At 42.2% G+C, this 26034-nt stretch overlaps 1 protein-coding gene across 1 annotated transcript in view; it reads left to right on the top strand.

The window, feature by feature from the left end:
- Positions 1-26034, top strand: part of ARFGEF1 (ADP ribosylation factor guanine nucleotide exchange factor 1) — a 230663-nt gene that overhangs the window by 30634 nt on the left and 173995 nt on the right. The window lies entirely within an intron of this gene.

Here is a 26034-nt window from a genome sequence, read left to right as displayed (position 1 = left end):
TTATCTGGGTCCTTTACTGATACAGCTGATTTATAGATATGTGAGGATTGCTTTGGCTTTGATTTATGGGTGCCTGCACGTCCTCCCCTCTTCCCCCCGCCTTGTTTTCTTGAGAATCCCAAGGGATTTTAGAGGGGTAATCAAAGCAGAATCTATTTGTAATGGCCCATACTCACGGGCAGCAAATGTTGCCTGTCGCCAGCACACGTGAGCGTGTGGGCGACAGGCCGGCGACAGCTCCTCGCCAGGTCCCTCCGCGTACACACGCGGAAGAGGGACCAGCGGCATGACGGAAGCTGTCGCCGACGTTCCTCCTCCCCCCGCCGGAAGCTCGCCAGAAGCACTGTGTACCTCAATGGAGGTTGCTGTCGCTAGTCCGCGTACTCACGCGGACTAGCGACAGCTGCGGCGGATTTGCGGCGGCTACTGTCGCCAGGCGATTGAACTTTTCAATCGCCTGGCGACATCAGCGACGGGCGACAGTTCAGGGTGCGCGCCCGTTGCGGGCGACAGTTCGGGGTGCGCGCGGCCCATACTCACGGGCGACCTGTCGCCGCAACACACGCGCGCGCCGCGTGTTGAGGCGACAAAAGTCCCTCGTGAGTATGGGCCATAAGAGTTTCTTGGGAACAGAGGTTGCAATATAGATAAGCATCTCAGCTGAGTATTTTAATGGTGGCATTTGGACAGCTGATAGACACCCTGCTGAGATCAAAGGGAAGGGGTCTTTTGCAAGCTGTACTTCTCAGAAAAAAAGGAGATGCTCCAGATTAAAACAAATTAAGACAGTTCCTTGTTTCAATTTAAAAAGTTTGGAATAAATGTAGAAATAGGGATAGTCATATAACATAGAAAGCTCACAAGGTGTTTTTTTGCCATTTCCGTTACTTACAGAAGGATCAGGAGTTGAGGGTTGAAGAAAGTTGAAGAATTTCAAAGTTTGAGGTCAGCTCCTAGCAGGCTAGGCATTTTCAGTCCAAGTCCAATTTTAATCCAGTTTAAATCTCAGCCATCCAAAGTGATCCATAATTTCTGATGAGCTGTAGTTGTTGCCAGAGAGGTGATGCATAGGATTCCTCTGTATTTTTGGTCCTGTCCATGCCCAAATGTATTTAAATAGTCAAATTTCTGAGACAAGATGTGGAGCAGCTTGAGAGAGCTGCAGCCCAGCTTGGGCGCGCTCAGTCACAATCACAATCAGATATGTATATCTGACTTTAAAAATACGGGGACTGCTTTATTGAAGCAGCACAAGTAACTAATTTTGATTGGTTTATTTAATTTTTGTGGACTGAGCACAGCTATTACTGTATATATACTGTGTATATATACATTATTTTTAATGACTATTATCTGAGAAATAGAACATTTTATCATATTCTCTATTTTTTAATTAGTTACAAATTCATTAGGACTCCAGGCACCCAAAATTGCTCCGACTCCACAACTCCGACTCCACAGCCCTATTAAGATATATATTGAAATGGTTTTAAGAGTTTAGAAAACACCTGTGTCAGAGTATTCTGTCCTTTATAGCCCCTCCGGCTTTAGTTTTCAGGTTTCTGTAAGCTCAATCATCTTATCACCGGTATAAGAGGTATAAGATAACTGGTACGGAAATGTATCTAGACAGGAGAATCTTTCAGTACATTGCTCTGGCCTGATATTCTCTACAGGAGCAAAGGCAAAAAGTGGTGTCAAGCATCAGTAAAGAGGATACCAAGGGCTGGTTCTGATGGGCGTCTGAACCAACAGCCTGGCGTCTGATTTCAAAATGCAGGAAAGCATTTGCAGGATTTCCGAGACGCTTTCTGGGGTTTGTCATTTTTTAACCCTGCAGGGGGGGACACGAGTTGGCGGTAAACTTAGCAAAAGATTGCTTCCAGGATCGCCTCAGCACCAGGCAAACAACGGGAAAATTCAGGACCAAAACGAGATGTTTGCGAAAAACGACAGTATGCAGACCTATAGACAGCTGTCCATCCCTTTGAATGGACAGCACTTGAACAATGAGTACCGTGGCCATCACCCTCCAAGGGTCTTTGTGAACCGTTAGTGAACGCGATTGCTAATAAGGTCTTGTGGATTTTTTCCTTGTCCTATCAAAAGCAATAATATTATTCTTTTGTGACTGGGGCATACACACATTAAAGCAATGGTCAAAAACGTGAATTTAGGCTCTTTTTTTTTTTTTTTTTTTTTCTAGCATCAAGGGCTACAGGTGGGGTGCTATAGTCAGTTGTAGAGAATGAAAGGCGTCTTGAAGAGCACAACCTACTAGTGCAAACAAATAGAAATCTAGCAATACATCTGATTACACGCCATTACCTGTCCCCTAAGAACTGCATTCAAAAGGAAAAACCTCAAGTTATTGTACCCATTTCATACAAAGTTAAATTATACTATTGTATCATGTGACACTGACTCCCTTTATACCATCAGTTTCCTAGCAGAAGTGCCTGCTACTGCCTGATATCTGCTGAATGACAGTATGAAGATATGGTTAACCAAGTGTCCTCTTCTCTCTCGCCTCCCTGATCCACCAGGTTATACACTGATATATATTGATGACCAGGAGTTCAGAAATGAAGGGCTGTGAATTGTAATATTAGCTGGAAAACCCTCTCATTGTAGCTGATTTCTATTGTTCAGTAAGAGAATGTTTTTTATTTTTTATTTTTTTTAAGAAAAACCTCCTGTGAAGATTATTGATGGCGACCTCTTTTTCTGCTTGCCTGTCTGTCATGCCAATTTGTGATGTGCTGAGATATGATCTGCATGCAAATTGAACGCAGATTGTTTGCAGCTTGCAATTTAGCCAATCATAGACACTTCCTGATAATCTTAGTTGGTACAATGCCAAGCTGAAAACTAGAGATGCTCATTCAGATTCTGCGGAACTGAAATTTATGCATTTCCGATCAGAAAATTGATTTCTGTGGAAATTCGATTTACTGCAGCTCCGTAATTAAGCCCAATCACAGGACTCGAAAGCATTGGACCAGTCAGAGAATGCAGAATTTTTCTAGGAAAGCTGGATCACTGTGGTTACTTTAGAGCAATCATAGGACTCAGATATTACAGAGTATTCCCAAGTCTTGTGATTAGCCTAAATTCTGTGGTATTCCGGTCACCGCGGTAAAAGTAGGCATTCTCTGATTGGTCCAATACTTTTCATGTATAGCTAATGGTCCAATACTTTTCATGTATGGCTAATGGGAGAAAAATTACAAAAAATACTTCTTGGAAATTTGTCATTGGCGGAAATCAGCCTTTCTGACCATCCCTACTCAAAACCATTGACATTAACTTTGCACGTATATATGAAAAATGTGATTTTCTTTGACGATCTCTAGTGCTGATTCTTTTCCTGTAATATTTTGAGTCACTGACTCAGAATGAGTAATACAGATCAAGTGTTCTGACTCAACTCCCAGTCCACCAACTTCCTGCCTTGTCCATGTGTGTGACCCAGGAACTGGTATAATATGTTAGGAAATAAAGATAGTAGCTTCTGTGTATGTGTCCGTCACAATTGGCATTAGCCACAAAGCACAATGGGAAGACAAGAAAGGGGAAATCTGAAAGTTATTGGTTATCGTATTTATTTTGCTTCTAATGAGGATAATGTATTCTGCCTCCATTGCTTCTAATGTGGCTAATTTATTCTACTTTTATTGCTTTTTCTTTTTAGCTTGTAATTTTCATATCGTTATACTGACATCTGTGTGGCTATGATGGGATTACTACAAGTGTTTTTAAAGACTACTATATAAAGTGGAATACTGGGTACGAATACAAAAAGAAAGCCTGTAGAGCAGGGGTGTCAAACGCAAATACAAAGTGAGCGGAAATTGTACACTGGGACCGAATCGGGCGCCAACCTCAATGTCTACTGGCCACCTTCCTCTCTTATAAAGGTCTCTCGTGTCAAATGGCCCCCCTCCAAGTCCTATAAAGTTCTCTGGTGTCTAGCAGTCCTCCCTCCCCTGTACAGTTCCCTGGTGTCTAGAGGCCCCCACCCTACCCTATACAACTCCATGGTGTTTAGTGCTTTCCCCCTACCTCACCCATATGGCTTTCCTGGTGTTCTAGGGCTTTACCTCCAGTATAGCTTCCCTGGTGGTCTAGAGTGGGCCAAACATAATGCAAAGTGGGGAAACCACTTGAGAGCCAAATTTAATGGCTCCGAGGGCCAGATTTGGCCCGTGGGCCGGAGTTTGATGTATGCTGTAGAGGGAGGAATAAAACTCCTTCCATTTCTGCTGGTACCGATTGCTCCAGGTCCTCTTCTTCTCTTGGTGACACTGTGAGGAGGAGATGCCAAGCAAGTCTTCTTCCCAGATGCCCTCTATAACACACTCCTTCCGATAAGAGGCACTATAGAAAGGTCAGCCACTATGGATTTCCCTTTGCCGTGATTGGAAATAGCAAGGTGGATGGCTATAGGAGAAGTGGGTTAATTGCAGGACTGTAACAATCATGTCAGAAAAGAAGGGACCTGCAGAAAAAGCGGATGACCAGGGACCAGAAGGAGCCATACTTGCCCCAGTAATGCTCCATAAGGAACACCATTTTTATTTTATTTTTTTGCACACTGCAGGATTACATCTCTGTTTAAAGTTATGGTGCACACAGATACTGTGACTGGCAGACCATATGATACAAGAAAGATCTTTCATGATCAGATTGCGTACATTGTGTTTTGTCAACCCTCCCCCCCCCCCCCCCCCCAAAAAAAAAAAACAAAACTCCATGATATGGATTCTCTTAGCCAACTGGTGTGTTAGAATCCTGTTTCTATGGGAACATCACCCAATAGTGTTTGTTTACTGAAGCAAAATCCAGTTAGACATGTTTTTACAGACATTGCTCTGCATTGTGTATGAGCTGGTCTGCAGAAGATGCTTGCCAGCCATCTGTAGACTAAAACGTGGTGCACACCTTCAGTGTCGATAGGCTAATTTTACCACATCCATATACTGTGAGTATCATCAGATTTTTAATACTACAAGCAGATTTAATAGATACTCTTATACTATGGAGATGGTAAAATTGATGTGCGTTCCAGGCTTTAAATATCATGTCTGTTGCCACCTTCCGGGTGCATACACACATTCCATTTTGATTGGCCAATAATGTGCCAATCTTACCACTTCCATGAATAGAGCTTACCTACACACTTGGTTTATATTTTTCTGTTGGCCTTCAGTCTTGTGTGGAACATATTTTTTTTCACTAGGATTCATGTGCCTGCACAATAACTGTGTCGATATACCTATTATTATACTTTCCTTTATGGTGTGGTGATCACCTTGGGATTTACCAATCCTTTCATAATTCATTTCTGAAACACCCAGTCATAGATGGAGAATTCCTCTAAACTTCATTGATGTGAACAGTAGTACTTGCCTGCTTTTGTTGCCTATTATCATTAGTAAATCACCCTCTGAAACGCCACTGGACAGTTATGCTGTTGAGCATGCATGTCTGCCTGCAAAGACTGCAGCTGAGGGGATCGAAGAGGCCTTTAAAGTGGACCTGTACCTCTTGCACAGGAGAGAAGGAAAACATAGAGAAATGCACCCTGTATATATTTAGAGAGTTTAGCCTGTCCAATTCGCCCTCATCTGTGACTAATCACCACTGTAATTAGTTTGTCAGCTCATGAATCTCCTCTGCTAATTAGTACACACAGGATGTTAACCCTATATCTGCTTCCATTAAGCAGGAAGTAGACACACTGCAGATTAATTGCCGGATTTGTATCAGCAATAACAAATGTTTTTCTTTAAAGGTTATTATACAGTTGCTTGTCTTTTAGAGTAGAGAGGAAGTTTTGATTCCAGGTCCGCTTTAACATTGCTTATAGTGGTATAGTACAGTCTAAATTTGAGATGATACATTGTTTTTAACATCCATCAAGCTGCAGTTTTATACCTCCCCACAAGCTTACCTACCTCATAAGTGGCAAGCTTGCCTACCCTAGAGCATACAATGCAGCAATCCCAATGCAATAAATTGCATGAAAATGGCACAAAGATGTGCTTTAAAATGCAAAATCAGAGGGTGTGTGTGTGTGTGTATAATATATGTGTAATATATATATAATATTTTAATGTATTTATTACGGCCAGAACCCGAAGTTTGGCCACTTCTAGTAAGCACAACCTAATTAATTTAATGCAATTAAGCCGGCGGCAATGTAACAGATCAAGCCGCCTTTAATTGCATTAAATTAACTAAGTTGTGATACATTTGGCCGCTGCGCTGCGACCAGAAGATACATTAATGTTACAGGAATAATTCCATTTCTCACATTGGCCGGCCAGAACCCGAAGTGGCCGGCCAGAACTAGAAGTGGCCAAACTTCGGGTTCTGGCCGTAACATTATTTATTACATTATTTATTACATTATTTATTATATATATTTATATATATATTTATTACATCAATGTGAGTAGACCTGGAAGTAATGTACAGTTGTAGCCTGAAGCAGGGTAGATGGCCTGTAGTTACTTCTAGTCCCCATAGCCATCACATGGACATGACACAACTGAGGGGAGTCTTTCTCCTTGCTTCATGCAGTATTGTGCACAAAAACGGACGTCTTTGCGAAAGTCAGAAAAAAAGCCTTCAAACCCAACGCAAACAAAGCTTATGTGTTCTAGAATACATCACTGGCTCCTACTGTATTTTCTGATCTTTGCCACCCATAACAGCTGAATATTCTGACATCTGGTTCTGTTGTTCATGCTTCATTCACCTCCCATTTACATGTTGACAAACAAGCCTATGGATTCAGTGTTGAGGTGCCTCTGGTGTACAGCGGTAGAAAAGAATTAGTTCTGCCTCCTTAGCACTATTCAAATGACCAGAATGCCCAAGTGCAAAAACCCTGATTAGCTGTATTTACACAGATTGGTCCTCAGTTTTAGAAGAGGAAGTGTGGAGGTTGTAGCTGTGAAAGGTAATTAGTGTTATCTTGATTTTTGCACCTGAAAGGTACGTAGACACGTCTGATATTTCTGAACAACTTGTCGTTCAAACTGGTTGTTTTGAACGAGAGTTTGGCGTGTGTATGAACGATCGTTAGAGTGATAGCAGCAGTTTTAACTGATCCGCTTAGTGGATCCGTGGACTAACTGTTGTTCAAACGAACATACATGTGTACAAACGACTTGTTGTTTGAAAGTCTATTAGTTTGACACTATTAGACTTTCAAACAAGTCGTTAGAACAATGGACTAGATCATGATCAATCTAGTCTATTGAACAGTCAAACAACATGTAAATTAGCTGTAATTAGCATTTCAAAAGTTTTGTCGTCTGTGTGTACAAGGAGTTTGAACGACTTTTTGTTTGAATAACACGCCGTTCAAATGTCCGGTTTGAACAACAATCGGGCATAAAATCAGATGTGTACATGCACCTTAACTCTCTAAATACGTTCAGGGTGCATTTCTCTGTTTCCTTATGTCCTGTGCAAGAGTTCAGGTCCACTCTAAAGAAAAGTCAAGTCTCTTGGTAACAGTTGTTATTTAAAAATAAATTGGAACCACAACAGGGGCTAAAAGGAGCATTTTGCACTTAAAATTATGATTGAGATTGCATATGTTTTGCAATGCAAATTTTCTGTTTTCCATCATGCGTTTTTCTGTGTGTTTCTACACAATTTCTGTGCGATCATTTGTTTTTATGGTACAATTTTTTTCCAACTATTTGCTAGCAAAAGGAAAACGGGAATTGCATAGTATTATTATTTATAGAGCGCCAGCATATTCTGTAGCGATGTGCAAAACATACAACAATAGGGAGCATAAAAACATGAGCAGTTCAATATACTGTACAATCAGGACAATCAGTGACTCAAATACAGATAAATACAATTGATTTGTAGTTTGAAAAACATCACCAATGTTCACTTGATAAATTGCGCAGAAACAGGAAACATAAGGGGGGGGGCAGATGTGTTATTGAGACACTATTGACCAGAAAGATCAGCAGTACTGCCAGGCAACTGTTGGTTTTTCAAAAGGAAATAAATATGGCAGCCTCCCTATGTCTCCCACTTCGGTTCCTTTTAACCCACTGATGAGGGCACTGATTTTAAGCATCTCTGGGAGCAAAATGTAATTCTGCAATTGTCTCTGTGTAATATTCCAGGTCACATTTGTGTGGATAATGCCCATGATTCCATCCATAAGCAGGCCCCTACTCATATACGTTACAGCATTGTACTTCTAGTGGTTTCTGGCATTGCGTCAGACACTGCGTGATAAAAGGCTCAGAGTCCACAGCGTGTGATTGTCATGACTTAATCACGGAGTGTGGGGCTATTATCTTGCTTGGTAATCTGTCATTTCATAGCCATCCTGCTATAGCGGTGCTTTAGAAGATTAACGTTCTACCAGGTTCGGATGAGGTTTCTTATCTTTGACTTTCATTCCTTTGCATTTTGCAAGGTTCATTCTGCGCTTTATAGAAGCTCAAATCTAATGCTGTGGTTTGACATGAATTTATAAATCTATCTTCACTGTTGATATTCCCATATATTGTGCAGATTGATCCTCAAACCCAAATCTGTTCAGGTTTATAGTCCATTTGCTTTTACTTTACTGTTAGTGGTTTTACAAAGTTTGCTCTGTTAACCTCTCCATTCATTTAAGGTGATGCCACTTTGGGATCCCAGTTAGAGTTTTGGAGTCCTTTATTCTGTTTAGATTGGTTTAGAGCCGCGAGCAGTAAGATCCCAGAATTCAGACCAACCTGTCCTAGAACTTAGAGGTATATTTGGGCCCATGGCTGTGGAGTTGGAGTTGAGGAGTCGGTGGTCTCATAAACTGAGGAGTTGGAGTCAAATGATTTTTGTACTGACCTACAAGGTCTGTGGAGTCGGAGTCAAGGATTTGGAACAATTTTTGTGTACTCAGAGTTGGAGTCGGTGGTTTCATAAAATGAGGAGTCGGATGATTTTTGTACCGACTCCACAGCCCTGTGCCTCTGTTATAGCTAATCCAAGCATCTTGCCTCAAGATGCAGATCTGCTACCCTAATTGAACAGTAAAGGCCTATACACATTTGCAACTTTGGTTTCCTGAAAGGACAGAATAACTAAACCATTAACATATTTGTAGGGGGCAAATGAAACAAAAAGCCCCTGCTGAATAAAAACTATTTCCATTATAGCTATTCATTTTTTTTTTCCACACAGAAATTATCTGCAAGTAGTCCACTTCACTTGAGCAAGTTGCTCCTCTGTACAAGTCGGTGACTGAGAATATACCTTCTGTTTTGGGAAGGTAACATTGTACTTGGCATAGGTATTTCAGTAGGAGTGGTTTTTGGTTCTTTTTGGCCCTCTAAAAAATGCTAAGGATTCATTATTACAAGGTTATTACTTTGCATGCGTTTTTCTGTATGCGAATTATCACATGCGTCTAGTGTAATTGATAAGTGTTATATGGGAAATGGGTGCATGGTGTGAAAATCTTCAGCAAGCTGTTTTAGGATTGCAGCGGGCTACAAAAAATGTATTCAATGGAAAACTATGTCCTAGAAATTGAATTGCCTTCAGTATTAATGCAAATTTTCGCAATACGAATTTGTACTCCGTGGAAATGGGCCCTAATGGTTTTGGTTCTCCTTGACTGTACTGGCTATTGTGTAACACAGCCTCTTCCTCTTAAAGGAATATTGTAGGGGTCGGAGGAAAAGGAGTTGAACTTACCCGGGGGCCTCTAATGGTCGCCCGCAGACATCCTGTGCCCGCACAGCCACGCACCGATGCTCTGGCCCCGCCTCCGGTTCACTTCTGGAATTTCAGACTTTAAAGTCTGAAAACCACTGCGCCTGCGTTGGCGTGTCCTCACTCCCGCTGTCACCAGGAGCATACTGCGCAGGCACAGACCATACTGGGCCTGCGCAGTACGCTCCTTGTGACATCAGTGGGAGCGAGGACACGCCAACGCAGGCACAGTGATTTTCAGACTTTAAAGTCTGAAATTCCAGAAGTGAACCGGAGGCGGGGCCGGAGCATTGGTGAGTGGCTGCGCGGGCAGGATGTCTGCGGGGGACCATTAGAAGCCCCCGGGTAAGTTAAACTCCTTCCCCCCCCCACAGTATTCCTTTAATGTGTAGCACAGAGCCATATCAATCCTTATACTGAAGGTTAAATCCGCTGGAAACTGATGTCTAGAAGTTCGGTTATATGGTTCAGCAAAGTTAATAGGGTATAGATTAACTAATGGTTCTGAATGCATTTCCGGGCATTTCTAGAACACAAAGGAACAAGACGATATACTTTGTACAGAGCTTCGGAAGATGTTGGCGCTATATAAATACTATAATAATAGGGATCCTTTGCATATTTGGTCGCTGCCCGGAAGTACTGTATTATGGAAGTAACAGCTTCTTACTTTGAAACGGAATTTAGGCAGATAACCCCTGTTTTGGAAAGCAAAAATGTATTAAAAAAATACAAAAGGCACCATTTTTTCGCCATCAGCATCAGCTACAATAAAGTCAGACAGAGGGCTTTGTTCAGCTTCAGCCTCAGACTAATGCAGCAGAACCCCCTGGAAGCAGAGCAGACAGCACACCAGGCTAATTTAGTTTGGTCTAAATACTTCAGTTCCATCAGAAATATTATTTACTCAGCAACAAGCAGGCGTCGGTGTATAATAACAGTGGCCTAATGTGGCTCTGCTTTTTACCAGGCAGATACAAGCCGTAATAGAATAGGATTTGATAAGCTGTGGAGTCGGGAGGCAGGCTGAACCTTGTGCTTTTCATACTGCGCTGAAGAGTTTAACCTCCAGATAAAATATGATATTGTTCCACCATTCTTGTCTTTATTTTTCCTAGCTGTGCTCTTTCATCAGCTGAGAATAGCTTCTGCAAGCCTGTGTGTCAGTTCTCAAGGATTTTATGGGATAAAACAGTGTTTTCTGCTTTACCGTGACACACAATACCCTTTCCTTTTTTCACATAAATAGTTTTTTTCCTCCGGTTTTTAACAAACATTCTTCTTGAAAGGAAACACAAGGTGAAAATAAACTGATGAGATAAACAATTGTATCTATCCTACTGCTTCTAAAAATGACTTTTTTTTTTTTTTTTAGATCTCCCATTTTTATTTCATACTAGCAGACCCAAGCCCATTTAAAAAATGGCTCTAGGGTCTGTTTCTCGCCGCCGCATGTTACTGCGCGTGCACGCGCACACCCGGCCGCCCACTCACACGCCCACCCACCCGGCTCCCTGGCCCCGTCCCCATCCTCCTGTCTCTGTGAAGCTGGGTCCGTGCTGCGCTCATGCGCAGTAGCAAAAAGCACGGACCAAGCTACACAGGGACAGCGTGACGCAGTAACACAGGGGTTTTATTATAGAGGATTTAAATCTACCTTTTCAGTTATTACGGTTTTATTGTCTCTGCTTAATGACACATTCTTTGAAGTATGTGAGAGCTAAAATCTATGAACCATTGACCCCTTTTATCTCTTTCTTGCTCTCAGAAGCCATTTTCTGCCAGGAAATTTTTTTGTGGTTTTAATTGCTTATCAGTGAGAGTTACACTATAGTCTGGACAGAAACTGTCACTTGCATACCAGATTTTTCACTCTTTCAGGCAGAGAAATAAAAAAGGAATGCTGCATAGTTATTTGTGTGCTTGGCACTGCACATACACACGTCTATCTCTTCATGTTGCATTTCACCTCGTGTATACTCTTAAGCCCACAGGGTTGAGATTTTTTTTGCATCTGAGCAACTTTCACCTCCCATTCATTTGCCAATAACTTTATCACTAATCACAATGAATTGATCTATAGCTTGTTTTTTCCGCCACCAATTAGGCTTTCTTTGAGTGATACATTTTGCTGAGAATTAATTTATTCTAAATCCATTTCAACAGGAATATTAAGAAAAAAATGGAAAAAAAATCATTTCTCAGCTTTTGGCCATTATAGTTTGAAATGAATACATACTACCATAATTAAAACCCATGTACTTTATTTGCCCATTTGTCCCGCTTATTACAACATTTAAATTATGTCCCTATCACAATGTATGGCGCCGATATATTATTTGGAAATAAAGGTGCATTTTTTCAATTTGCGTCCATCGCTATTTAAAGCCCATAATTTAATAAATTATATTGATATACTCCTTTCACATGCATATTTAAAAAGTTCAGACCCTTATGTAACTATTTTTTTATTTTTTTTTATTAATGTAATTTTTTAATGTGGGAGGTAAACAGCTCATTTTAAATGTTAAAAAATGTATTTATTTAATAGAAAGTGGTTGTGGGTGTAGTTTTACTATTTGGCCACAAGATGGCCACAGTCAAAAAGTCCTGGGAGTGCTCAATCTCGCTCCCAGGAAGAAGAATGAAGACCAGGAGCTTTTTGAACTCAGAAAAGCCGCAGCGTCTGAAGAGACGCTGTCGGCGTTTCTCCGGGGGGTTTCGATCAGTGAAAGGGATCTATAATCCCTTTCATTGATCGCTAAGCTAACGGCCAGCGGCGGGAGCACGCACGGGAGCCCCCGCGGGAGTGCGCGCAGCCTAACTGGACGAGAATTTTCGTCCAGTTAGGCTTAAGTGGTTAAGGCAGGTTGATGCAGAATATTTGTCAGGGGCACATGACAGGTGTTCAGATAGATAAGTTAAGTCACCAAAGGTACATTTATATAATCTCCTCACAAATGTTGAAAAACAACCATTTATTATTTATTCATTTAAAGTCATCCTATCATGTGACAAATGTATTAAATATAATCTTATCTTCAGAAAAAAGTAGAGTGTTGTACCATGTTAGCCATCAGTAAAAGCAAGAAGTTTTGAATTAAGATACCATTTTTGGTTAACATAGAGATACATAAAAAGTAAGCTTTCGGCTAATAAGCCTTCATTGGACTTGGTTCCTGCATATACTGACAAGATTTTAAAAAAACACAGCTTACATACATTGGGCGTACAGAGGAGAAACATTCTTTTGCAAACATAAATGAATGTAATTAGATACATTAATTGCCACTTCAGGGGTGTTTCACAGGCATTCTAGCTAAATAGATAAGGCCACCAGTTACCTCAACATAACATACAACAGACTCCGGATGATGGGGAGACATCGTAAATCTAGAGTTCAAACATGACTGGGCTGACTACATGCACCATTAGTTCTAAGCTAAAGAGAATTGTGGCATTTAAAACCCATCTTCCCAGCACATTAAATAAAATGGATAGTGGCATTAAACACAATTTTACCAGCATATGAAACAAAAAATGAAAAAATAAAAAAGATTGTGGCATTTAATATCCATCGTACCAGCACAAGAGGTACTTTAAATTTTCTTCTACAGTTTTGAACCAATGTATAAATTTAGTTTTTTGTGTTAGTCGCTCTTTATGCGATTTGAAGCCACCCATTATTACAGTGATTAGAAAATCGCTTAAACTGTGTCCACGTGAACAAAAGTGTGTGGTTAATGGGAGATCAATATATTTTTTATTATCCTTTTTTCTGCTTTTAATGGTGGACCTGTGGTGGTTCATGGGATCACGTAGAGTTCATCCTATTTCTCCCACATAAATTACTTAGGAGCATTTTGCACACATTATCAGGTATACCAGATTAGATTTATCGAAATTGGGGCTGAATTTTGTTGTTAAATTACGTTGGAGAGCTGGGGAATGCTTGGTGGTTTCAGACCAGGGTTATCCTCAGAACTCCCTATTGCCCTGCGGTGCCATTACCACAGAGCCAAACACATGAGTTTCACAGTAAAGAAATTGCCTAGCCTGCTTTCAGACACTCCGCTCAGGTTTACAGAGATTGTCATACAATGGATGTACCTTTTTGGATAGCAACATATTGTGTATGCAGAACAGATGTTTTCTAATCGGCCTGAATACCGAGACATTTATCAAATTTGCATACGTTCCCTTCAAACCTGTTGGCTCTCATTACAGTTCAATTTGTAAACGAAACGTTTAGATTTTATTGTTGGCCATCAGGTGTTGTAAATGTACTTGAGCAGCAATCCAGATCGTGTCATAGCTATGTGTTCACAGGTACACTATGCCTCATAGTAGAGGCCTGCATCGGGTCTGGTACCCGCAGGTTACCCGAAATGCGGGGCGGGTTCGGGTACCAGATTTGATTTTAAGCGGGTCTGCGGGTACAGGTCGGTTGCGGGTACCAGTTTCTCCAGAAAGCGGGTTGCAGGTCAGGTTCAGTTCTGAAAAATTAGACCCGCATCAGGTCGGGTACCTGCAGGGTTACCTGAAATGTTGGTCGGCTTCAGGTACCCATTTTGATTTAATCGGGTTGTTAGTCTGCAGGTGCGGGTACCAGATTCACAAGAAGTGGGTGTCTGGTGCGGGTAGTGGGGCTGTGATTCTGAAAAATTAGACCTGCTCAGGCCTCTACCTCGCAGTGCTCCTTGGCTAAGGTGCCCCCAGCTTTGATCATTAGCTTTGTACTTGTCTGCTTATCTAACCACTTCACGACTCTCCATTGAGGGGTTAAAACGGGCATGGCCACGTGTACGCACGCCCGCTATGCATGTCAGTGCCAAAACATTTCAGCCAAATGAACGTTTATAAAAAGGTCATAGTTGAACTAATTAGTGCACAAAAAGGAGGTGGGTAAAGTACACATAAAGCAGTGTTCTCCCCAGAAATTTTTTCCTGCCGGGTGGCATGAAGAAGTATCCGGGTGGCATGAAGAAGTATCCGGGTGGTATGAAGAAGTAGCCGGGTGGTATGAAGAAGTAGCCGGGTGGGGCGAGATGACAGAATACAGGGCTGGTGCTTCTGGGCAAAACTCTTAACAGCAGAGGAGGAAGTAAGCCGATGACAGCCGGGTGCTCACCAAAACTAGCCGGGTGGCGCACCCGGCTAAAAGGGCCTGGGGAGAACACTGTAGTGAGAGTGATATGGAAGGTGCCATATTTACTTCCTTTAAACGAAACCAGAGACTATTAAATGTACAAGTTTTATACATACATGGGGCTTCCTTCAGCCCAGTCCACATGGAATGTTCCCACACCGCCGTCTTCAGTCTAGTACTTCTTCGGTAACTTCAGCCAGTCGACGCATGCGCAGTGCACTCCCTCTGTCTCTCTCCTGCAGCTGGGAGTGCTGCGCAGTTAAATTGTATATAATTTTTGATCTTGTGCAATTTGCTTGCATTGATTATTCATGTATACATACAGTGCTATCCATGATTATTCATCAGGGCGGTGGAGTCGGAGTCACAGCAATTTTGGGTACCTGGAGTCAGTGGTTTCATAAACTGAGTCTGATTCGAATGATTTTTGTACCAACTCCACAGCCCTGTTATTCGTACCCTTGGCAAATTTTGACTTAACGTTACTTTTATTCAACTAGCAAGTCATTTTTTTTTTGACAGGAAATGACATGGGTGTCTCCCAAAAGACAATGTACAAGAGGCATTATTGCTGAAAAAAAAAAATTCTCAGCTTTTATTTACATTTGAGCAAAAAGTGTCAAGTCAAAAATTATTCATACCCTTCACAAACTAAAGCTGGTTATACACTAGGCCGATTGACAGCGGATTCGATCACTGGGATCGAATCTGCTGTCACATCGTTCCCGCTACGCGCTAAATTTCAATCTATCCTGTCCGATCCCGTTGATCGCTCTGTGCGGAAAATTACCGTCAATCGCCCGCGGGTAGGGAGCGCATCGCTAGCGGCGTTCGAGTGCCCGACGACCGACGCAATAGAGCCCGTACATTACCTGCTCCGCCGGCGCGACTGCCCCCGGTCACCGCTGCTCCATCTCCGCGCTGGTCTGGTCTCCGGGTCTGGCATGCTTCACTTCCTCCAGTTTAAACAGTAGAGGGCGCTCTACTGTTTAAACTTCCTGCCGGGCAGGAAGAAGTGAGGCATGCCGGAGACCAGACCAGCGCGGAGACAGAGCAGCGGTGACCGGGAGCAGTCGTGCCGGTGTTGTGTCTGATTACGCTGCCCTAAGGATTACGCTGCCGCGCATGCTCAGTAGCAACATCGTCTAGAATTACACTGCATCATGTGACATTTCTTAGCACATGCGCAGATGCAGTATTTTTAAGCTGCCCCAGAGTTCCACAGGCTGGAGGCATTGTGCTTCCTGTTAAAATAAATAAATACTAAATAAGGACAATAAAGCCCAAATAAAAAGGGTCTTTGCTCCTGGCAGTTATCTCACATAAAATAGGTCTCTCGTGTTAAAAGAAAAAGTGCAGTGACTATTACTGTGGAAACGGAACAGCAGCTGGACGGCTGATTGGATTACAGTCTCAGTATTCTAAATCAAGCACTTCTGGCTGCTGTCTGCCCTAACGTCCTGTCCTCCTGTCAGTAATCTTCTGCTACAATCAGCCACCTTCAGCGCATTACAATAGACCCCATACAGCAAGGAAGTGCTGCGGATTAATTACCATTGGAGGGCAGCTCTGCAGAAGCACAGTCTGAGCTGTGCTATGTCTGATTGTGCTGCCTTCTCTCTGTGGAATGAGGAAGTCATGTCTGCGCATGTCTGCCATGGAGGGCAGCATTGAGGCAGCGTAATCAGACATTACACCGGCGGAGCAGGTAATGTATGCGGGGGGGGGGTTGTTGCGGCGGCAGCACCACCACAGATGGTGAGCGGTTTCAGGCTGAAATCGGTTCACAATCTGTTTGCAGTAAAGGTAGCCATACGATCCCTCTCTGATCAAATTCGATCAGAGAGGGATCTGTTGGTCGAATCTGATGGCAAATCGACCAGTGTAGGACTACCTTTAGTTTGTGGGAAAATCCAAAGTTCTATACCATTCCAAATAGTCCAAGCTGTTCTAAAGCATCCTGATTAATTGGGAACAGCTGTTTTAATCAACTCCACTATATCATTTTATTATCTTTTAAGAGACGCCTATGTAATTTCTCATAAAAAAATTACTTGCTGGTTGAATAAAACTAACTTTGAGTCAAAATTTGCCAGGGTTATGAATAACTAGCTGGTCGCCCGGCGTTGCCCGGGTATGTAATTGGCTAGTGTTACCTCTGCCCACTTTTTCTAATCCTAACACACAATTACTCAAGGATGACCTAGTTTGTGAGCTTTGCGGTCTTTGGCATCAATAATTGGCATTGAAATGAATTAAATCTAATTGGCTGTGGCTCCACTCCTTTGAAAATTAATAGGTGAATTTTGATTAGCTTTTGTAGGCTCCACCCACTTTTCTGAATATTAATCCCAGTCACCCAGTGACCAACTGTGCAACGTTTAAGAAACCTGCCATTGACAGAGTAAGAAAAACAAAAGTTTGCTTTCTTAAAACAGAAAGAATTTGCGATAATTCAGGTTGGAGTGAGCTGAAAATGTCTACCAGTGCATCACTGCTGAATATATGCAAATTAACCATTGTTACCCTTAAAATGCGCTTTGAGTCCTATGGGAGAAAAGCGCTTTACAAATGTTATTGTATTGTATTGTAAAAGCTAAACACACCTCCAGAACTGCTGGAATGAAATGACGTGTCAGTTTGTTCATTTGTACAGAGCCATAATAATCCAACATGCATACAGACTGTTTTGGATTGTTTGATCCTCATCAGTGCATTGCATGGATTAATTTGGCTCTATGCAGTAGGGCTTGTAACACCGAGAGGTACAGACTAACCAGCAAGCTCATGGTGACCCAGAACTCATTGGAGTGTGTAAGGGACTACAATGGTCCTAAAAGCCCCCTTACTAAGATGTTAAGAAAAACAAAAGTTTGCTTTCTTAAAACAGAAAGAATTTGCGATAATTCAGGTTGGAGTGAGCTTGAGATGTCTCCCAGTGCATCACTGCTGAATATATGCAAATTAACCATTGTGCACTTAGAAGCTAAACACACCTCCAGTGTAACAGTGTAAGAATGGCTGCAGTTTACATTTTCCAGTGAAATTTGTATTTGTCTCCGCCCCCTTTTTGGTTATGGGAATAAAAAGTATCCTATACTTTATTCCAGGTAATGTACTATGTGTGTGCCAAATTTCAGTTTATAGTCTAGCAGTGAAATTTGTATTTTTCTCCACCCACTGATGTCCTAATGTTTCCTGGGTATGTATTTGGCTGCTGTTGGCTGTGGCCACTTTTTCTAACCCTAACACACAATTGTCAATTGTCAATAGTCAATGACCAAGTTTGTGAGATTTGTGGTCGTTGGCATGAATAATTTTCATTGAAATGAAACGCATCTGATTCGCTGTTTGTGGCCCCACCGCTTTTCTAAATATTTAACCCCAGTCACCCAATGATCAACCGTACCAGGTTTGAGGCTTGTGCCATTAACAGTGCAAAAATGCAATTAAATATTTGCCTTGAAAATCAATAGGTGAATTGTGATGGTTTTTTGTAGGCTCCACCCACTTTTCTGAATATTAATCCCACTCACCCAGTGACCAACTGTGCAAAGTTTTAGAACCCTACAATTAATAGTGTAAGAATGGCTGCAGTTTACATTTTCCCAGTGAAATTTGTGTTTGTCTCCGCCCACTGATGACTTGGCATTGCCCAGGTATGTATTTGGCTGGTGTTGGCTCCGCCCACTTTTTCTAACCCTAACACAAAATTACTTAATGACCAAGTTTGTGAGCTTTGCGATCTTGGCATCAATAATTTGTATTGAAATAAAATAAATCTGATTGGCTGTGGCTCCACCCCTTTTCTGAATTTGAACCCCAATCACCCAATGGCCAACTGTACCAGGTACAGGTGATTAACAGTGCAAGAGGCTTGTGCCATTAACAGTGCAAGAATGGCATCAATTAAATATTCCCCTTAAAGATTAATAGGTGGATTTTGATTGGCTTTTGTAGGCTCCACCCACTTTTCTGAATATTAATCTCAGTCACCCAGTGACCAACTGTTCAAAGTTTGAGAACCCTACCATTAATAGTGTAAGAATTGCTGCAGTTTACATTTTCTCAGTGAAATTTGTGTTTGTCTCCGCCTACTGATGTCCCGGCATTGCCCGATTATGTATTTGGCTGTTGTTGGCTGCGCCCACTTTTCCTAACCTAACCCTAACACACAATTACTCAATGACCAAGTTTGTGAGCTTTGCGGTCTTTGGCATCAATAACCTGCATTAAAATGAAACAAATCAGATTGGCTGTTTGGGGCTCCACCCCCTTATATAAATTTAAACCCCAGTCATGCAATGATCAACTGTACCAGGTTTGAGGCTTGTGACATTAACAGTGCAAGAATGGCAGCAATGAAATCTTCCCCTGAAAAATCAATAGGTAATTTTTGATTGTTTTTCGTAGGCTCCACCCACTTTTCTGAATATTAATCCCAGTCACCCAGTAATCAACTGTGCAAAGTTTGAGAACCCTACCATTAACAGTGTAAGAATGGCTGCTGTTTACATTTTCCCAGTAAAATTTGTATTTGTCTCCGCCAACTTATGATTCTGCGTTGCCCGCTTATGTATTTGGCTGGTGTTGGCTGTGCCCACTTTCCTAACCCTAACACACAATTAATCAATTACCAAGTTTGTGAGCTTTGCGGTGTTTGGCAACAATAATTTGCATTGGAATGAAACAAATCTGATTGGCTATTCGTGGCTCCACCCCCTTTCTGAAATTGAACCCCAGTCACCCAATGATCAACTATACCAGGTTTGAGGCTTGTGCCCTTAACAGTGCAAGAATAGCAGGTTTGAGGCTTGTGCCATTAACAGTGCAAGAATGGCAGAAATATTCCCCTTGAAAATCATCCAACTGTGCAAAGTTTGAGAACCCTACCATTAACAGTGTAAGAAAAACAAAAGTTTGCTTTCTTAAAACAGAAAGAATTTGCGATAATTCAGGTTGGAGTGAGCTTAAAATGTCTCCCAGTGCATCACTGTTGAATATATGCAAATTAACCATTGTTACCCTTAGGGCCTGTTTACACTTAATCAGTTGGTGTGCGTTAGTATGCGCTAGTGCGCGTTGGTACGCGTTTTTTCCATAGCAGTGCATTGGGAAGAAGATTTCAGTTAAACGCGTTAAGTGTAAAAGGTGCCATAGGAAAGCATGGGCATTACTTTTGGAAATCAATTTTCTTTCTGTTTTAACTGAGAGCAACTGATTAAGTGTAAAAGGGCCCTTAAAAGCTAAACACACCTCCAGAACTGCTGAAACGCAACAATGTGTCAGTTTGTTAATTTGTACAAAGACATAATAATCCAACATGCATACAGACTGTTTTGGATTGTTTGATCCTCATCAGTGCATGGCATGGATTAATTTGGCTCTATGCAGTAGGGCTTGTAACACCGAGAGGTACAGACTACCCAGCAAGCTCATGGTGACCCAGAACTCATTGGAGTGTGTAAGGGACTACAATGGTCCTAAAAGCCCCCTTACTAAGATGTTAAGAAAAACAAAAGTTTGCTTTCTTAAAACAGAAAGAATTTGCGATAATTCAGGTTGGAGTGAGCTTGAGATGTCTCCCAGTGCATCACTGCTGAATATATGCAAATTAACCATTGTGCACTTAGAAGCTAAACACACCTCCAGTGTAACAGTGTAAGAATGGCTGCAGTTTACATTTTCCAGTGAAATTTGTATTTGTCTCTTTTTGGTTATGAGAATAAAAAGTATCCTATACTTTATTCCAGGTAATGTACTATGTGTGTGCCAAATTTCATTCAAATCCGTTCAGCCGTTTTTGCGTGATCGAGTAACAAACATCCAAACATCCGAACTTTCCCATTTATTATATTAGTAGGATTATGGGCAGTATCACAGGCCCCCTAGTGGCCGGACCACTCAAAGCCTTCCAATGTATTCCATTCCATAGACTGCATCCAAGAGGTTGGACAATCTATGAGCTGAAACAGCTTGAATTTGGCAGCAGACAGGCTAAAAGGGAGCTTGCGAGCTACAGTGACACAAACTACACACTATTTCAAGGTACAAAGCTGCCACCACGTCTAGAAGGGCAGAGGACCTACTCTCACTGATTCTAAGACCTGCAAATAAAACGGTTAAAACACACTAATCTGGCTATACGGACAGTAGTATCGATTCTTCAGAAAGCTAGGATTCGTGCTGTGTGGCTGAATAGTAGGGTGTAGCTGAGATATAAGTGACTTTAGAAGTCTTTTATTTATAAATGCAATATAAATAATTAATATACACAGAAAATCATTAAAATTAACGATTGTAGAGAAAAGTAACCCAGTGTAAAAATAAAAGGAAAGAAAATAAACGAATACTCAAGTTCAGATGAAATATGTCCCTTTGTGGAAGAAAGTTAAAGTCCTTTGTTCTGGGTCAGAGTTCATACAAGATGGCCGCTAGCTCAGTCCTCAGGCTAGCAGCATGCGCTCATGACGATGGTAAGATGGAGTACTAAGGTTGGAGTCTCAGCCTTTTCCTTTTGAATGATCAAACTTTTAGGGCAGGATGTCAGTCAGCCCCTGGGCTGGACTGGGCATTATTAAATTTTGGGCGGGAAGTTTGAGCTTAACAATTATGACATTCTCCATATTTTAGCCCACCCTTCTTGCACATAAATAATCATCTCAAATTCATAATCCTCAGATTATGACAATTCTTTTGACACCAGACAGGTATATGTTGGAATGTTTGGCCACTGAGAAGTTTAACCGGTTCAGCGCCGCAGTGCCGAAAATCTCATGCATCCGAGCAACGTTCACCTCCCATTCATTCGCCTATAACTTTATTGCTACTTATCACAATTAATTGATCTATATCTGTTTTTTTTCCGCCACCAATTAGGCTTTCTTTGGGGGGTACATTTTGCTAAGAGCCACTTTACTGTAAATGCATTTTAACAGGAAGAATAAGAAAAAAACGGAAAAAATTCATTATTTCTCAGTTTTTGGCCATTATAGTTTGAAATTAATATACGCTACTGTAATTAAAACACATGTATTTTATTTGCCCATCTGTCCTGGTTATTACACCATTTAAACGTCGCTATCACAATTTATGGTGCCGATATTTCATTTAGAAATAAAGGTGCATTTTTTTCAATTTGCGTCCATCACTATTTATAAGCTTATAATTTTAAATAATATAACATATTCTCTTGACATGCATAATTAAAAAGTTCAGACCCTTGGGTAACTATTTTTTTTTTTTTTTTTTTATAAAAAAAGTGTATGTGGGTAATTTTTGGTGTGGGAGGGAAACTGCTAATTTTAAATGTAAAATTATATTTTTTTTAAATCAAAAATGTATGTGGGTGCAGTTTGCTATTTGGCCACAGTGAAAAAAGTCCTGGATGCGAACGATCTCGCATCCAGGAACTAAAATGCAGGGGAAAAGTTTCCTGGGGGCAGAAATACTGCGCTCTCTGGAGAGAAAACGTCGGTATTTCTGCGGGGAAGTTAGATCGGTGAATGGGAATTATATTCCCATTCACCAATCAGGGGGCTAGCGGCGGGCGCGCGCCCGATCGTGCGCACCACGCAGGGAAAGCAGCAGTGCCTATCTGGACGAGGAAACTCGTCCAGATAGGCCGAACTGGTTAATAACTCGGTGGCTGGGTATGTCAGCGGCATAAATTTAATATTAATATACTCAGCGGATCCTGAACAACAAAATGATATAATTTCCATACCTATCATATGTACGACATCCTTTACAGGGCACAAAAATCATATACAGGTAGTCCTCGGTTAACCAACGAGATAGGGACTACCCTCTCGTTCTTAACCTGAATCTGTCCTTAAGTCGGGACTACCTGTTTTTCCCCCCTTGAAAATGCAGAGTGTGGGCAGCGGAAGGTAAATAGAGGCCTACTCACCTGATCCGCGGCGGTAGAAGGTGCCCTCGTGGTGCCCGGAAGGTTTGCAGCCCGTCCTCTCGCTTCCTCCATGGCTCCCCAGCGGCTCCTGGCTTCACATGCGGCGGATAATGACGTAATCAGGAAGAGCCCCCTAGTGGCGGCGCTTCCTAATTGCGTCATTATGCGCCACATGTGAAGCCAGGAGCCGCCGGGGAGCCATGAAGGAAGCGAGAGGACGGGCTGCGAACCTTCCGGGCACCACGAGGGCACCTTCTACCGCCGCGGATCAGGTGAGTAGGCCTCTATTTACCTTCCGTTGCCCACACTCTGCATTTTCAAGGGGGAAAAACAGGTAGTCCACGGCGGGCGTGACGTCATGCGGCGGGGCGGAGCTACGGTCGCGGCGTTCGTATCGGCGGGTCGTTCGTAACCCGGGGACTACCTGTACTGCATTTATTTTCAATCTGTTCCCAGTGGAGCTAGCAGGTCTCAGTCATGCTGAGAGGAAAGCTTGCTTCTGCTGGTGTCACCAACTGGTATCTTTTCAGATAGCATGTTCACACTTAAAGGGACTCCGAGCACCTCTCATGGGCATGCCTTTAAGACTCTGACCAGTACTGCAAAGTAAGATGCATACCTTTCTGTAGCTTGTACTATCCTCTTTCATTTGATGCCTGAATCGCCGTTCTACACCAAATAGTTTTCGTTCGATTTCAATTTAAAAATTGCGGCTGCCATCTTGGCTATATGGTATAACTTCCGGGTCACCCCTGTCTTCTCTGTTAGAGAAGTGCATTACTGAATGCAGCAGGAAGAGGAAGTGACACGGATGGCCATTGTAAGAGGCTCCTCCAGAGGGGTCATAGCACGACTGTGTTGGAAGTAGTCTGGCTTAACCACTTAACGACCGCCTAACACCGATAGGCGTCGGCAGGTCGTATGTGGTATTACATGGAAACGGCTTTCCATGTCAGTTCACGGAGGGTGTCTCCGTGAACAGACTGCGAGCCCCGATCGTGGCTCGCATGCAAAATGTAAACACACGGGGAAGAAAACCCCGCTGTTTACATCATACGCCGTAAAGCAGATCGGCGATCCCCGACCTCTGATTGGCCGGGGATCGCCGGCATCTGATAGGCTGAAGCCTATCCTAGACGACGCAGGACGGCAGCCCATAGCCTGCGGGAGAGGCAGGTAAGGGCAGAGAGGGCGGAAATCGCTGCGGAGGGAGGAACTTCACTAGTAGAAATCAACTCAGTTGAACCAGGAAAAGTGTCTTGAGAAAATGTATTCGTGACTAATACTAGTGTTGTGTTTTTTTTCAAGTGATGTACTGCCTTAGTAAAGTTCCTATGCAGGTTGGCATTGGCAGTTTTGCTGTAATTGTTGAAATAAAGAAATCTAGCTTTTTCCATCCCTTCTACCTGCTGCATCAGAGGCATTTCCAGGCTACAAGGAATGCAGAATATTTCACTTATATGCTAAAGCCGTTCATTAGAGCAGAAAGTCATTAAAGCAGGATTTCCCAGGCTGAGCATGTTTGATGGCTATTGCCGGATATTATGTATGCATGGTAAACACTGTGCTTGGGTTGTCAGAATGCGCCGGGTTACGGCCTTTATGCAGATAAAGCTCTGCCTGCTCATTTGCATTTGATCCTGGGCTCCTTATGGAAGCGATTTGGTGTTTACGGCCAGATACGTTGCTAGATGAGAAGAATGGAAATGCCATTAACTAGCTGTACCCCATTGGGTGTATTATCTGTCCATAACAGTAATTGCACAGCTTACAACCATGTGTTTTTTAATGGTGGAAGGCAGCGGACATGAATTATGAAAAGTCCGTGCTTGAGGTCACGCGCTGATATGCTAGTCTAGTGCCTTGAAGCAGACCTGAACTCAGAACTTCCTCTCAGCTATAAAAGACACACAACAGCATACTAACCTGTACAGAAAACTAATCTTTGTTAAAACTGATACAGATCCTGCAATAAATCTGCATTGTCTACTGCCTGCTTTCATGGAAGCAGGCATACAGTTAAAGAGGAGCGGTCAGCCATTCTATCGCAGGAAAAAAAATCACATATAGAAGTAGATAAATACCAGCTCTACTTGCAGAACGTATGTATTGCACTGTCCATATTTTGATTGAAGTGATTTTTCTATAGAAAAAAAAAACAGAAAATCCTTCCCAGGATTTTCTATTTTGACTCTACTTGTCTATCTTGAAGCCAATCCTGACGTCATCTCCTCCCTTACTTGTTTGTGTATCATTGCCCGCCCTCCTCCCAGTATTCAGACACTCCCACCCAGCTCTGCAGTAGAAAGTGCTTTGTCTCAGCATGAGAAATATTGGCCAATCAGAGAGGAGCAGAGGTGTTGGAGGGTAAAAGGGGAGGGAAAGAGGCTTCAGCCAATCAGGCTGCATTAATTATATCTAAAGAGAAAGTAAAGAAGAAAAAAGAAAACTCGGCATGCCCTGCGAATTCCTTTTGTGCGGCAGATATACCAAATAAGAAGAGCCGGGGAAACTGGAGAATTATGTTTTATGGAGAAGAAAAGAAAGTAAGAGTAATTTTCACCTTTTGGATTGCCTGGTTAGCATCCTTATTACTTGTTTACCAGATACAAATAGAGAGTTGATTTTTTATTTTATGCCTGACGGTTACGCTTTAACATCCTGTGTTTACAAATTAGTTGCTCTGCTGAGGCAGCCAGCTGAGAGATCAAATTACAGCTTGTGATAAGTCACAGATAAGGGGGAATTAGACAGGCTAAAGTTTCTAAATGCTTACAGGGGGCATTTCTTCTGTCCTGTGCAAGAGTTCAGGTCCACTTCAAAGTGGACTAAAGCTGAAGCTTGGGTACAAAATGACATACCTAAAGAGGGGAAAGCCTCCTATTTCGACTACCCGCTCTGCTCTGCTGTCCCCCGTCGCTGAGCACGGCCCTTCACCCAAAGATTAGTGACAAGTCTTCTCTAAACCCGCACAGGTACTTTGACTATATTCAGCGTAACCTATATTAAGTATATCAGAATGGGAGTGCCTCATTTATTTCCTCATGCTGAGCTTCTGCATTATGTGTAGTATAAACTACAAATAGCTGTGTGTGCGGATGGGTAGAACATAACCACGTGGCACCCCTGATGAATGCAGTTGCATTGTGTGCAATGGCTGTTTTATGTCCTCAGCACATAAATATAAATCAGCCGCAGGCAGCAAGTAAAACGTGTCAGAATACAG

The sequence above is a fragment of the Hyperolius riggenbachi genome, chromosome 5 (genome assembly GCF_040937935.1).
Source record: "Hyperolius riggenbachi isolate aHypRig1 chromosome 5, aHypRig1.pri, whole genome shotgun sequence".
NCBI lineage: Eukaryota > Metazoa > Chordata > Amphibia > Anura > Hyperoliidae > Hyperolius > Hyperolius riggenbachi.
Note: the sequence above shows the minus strand (reverse complement) of the source record. Positions and strands in the feature narration are given on the sequence as shown.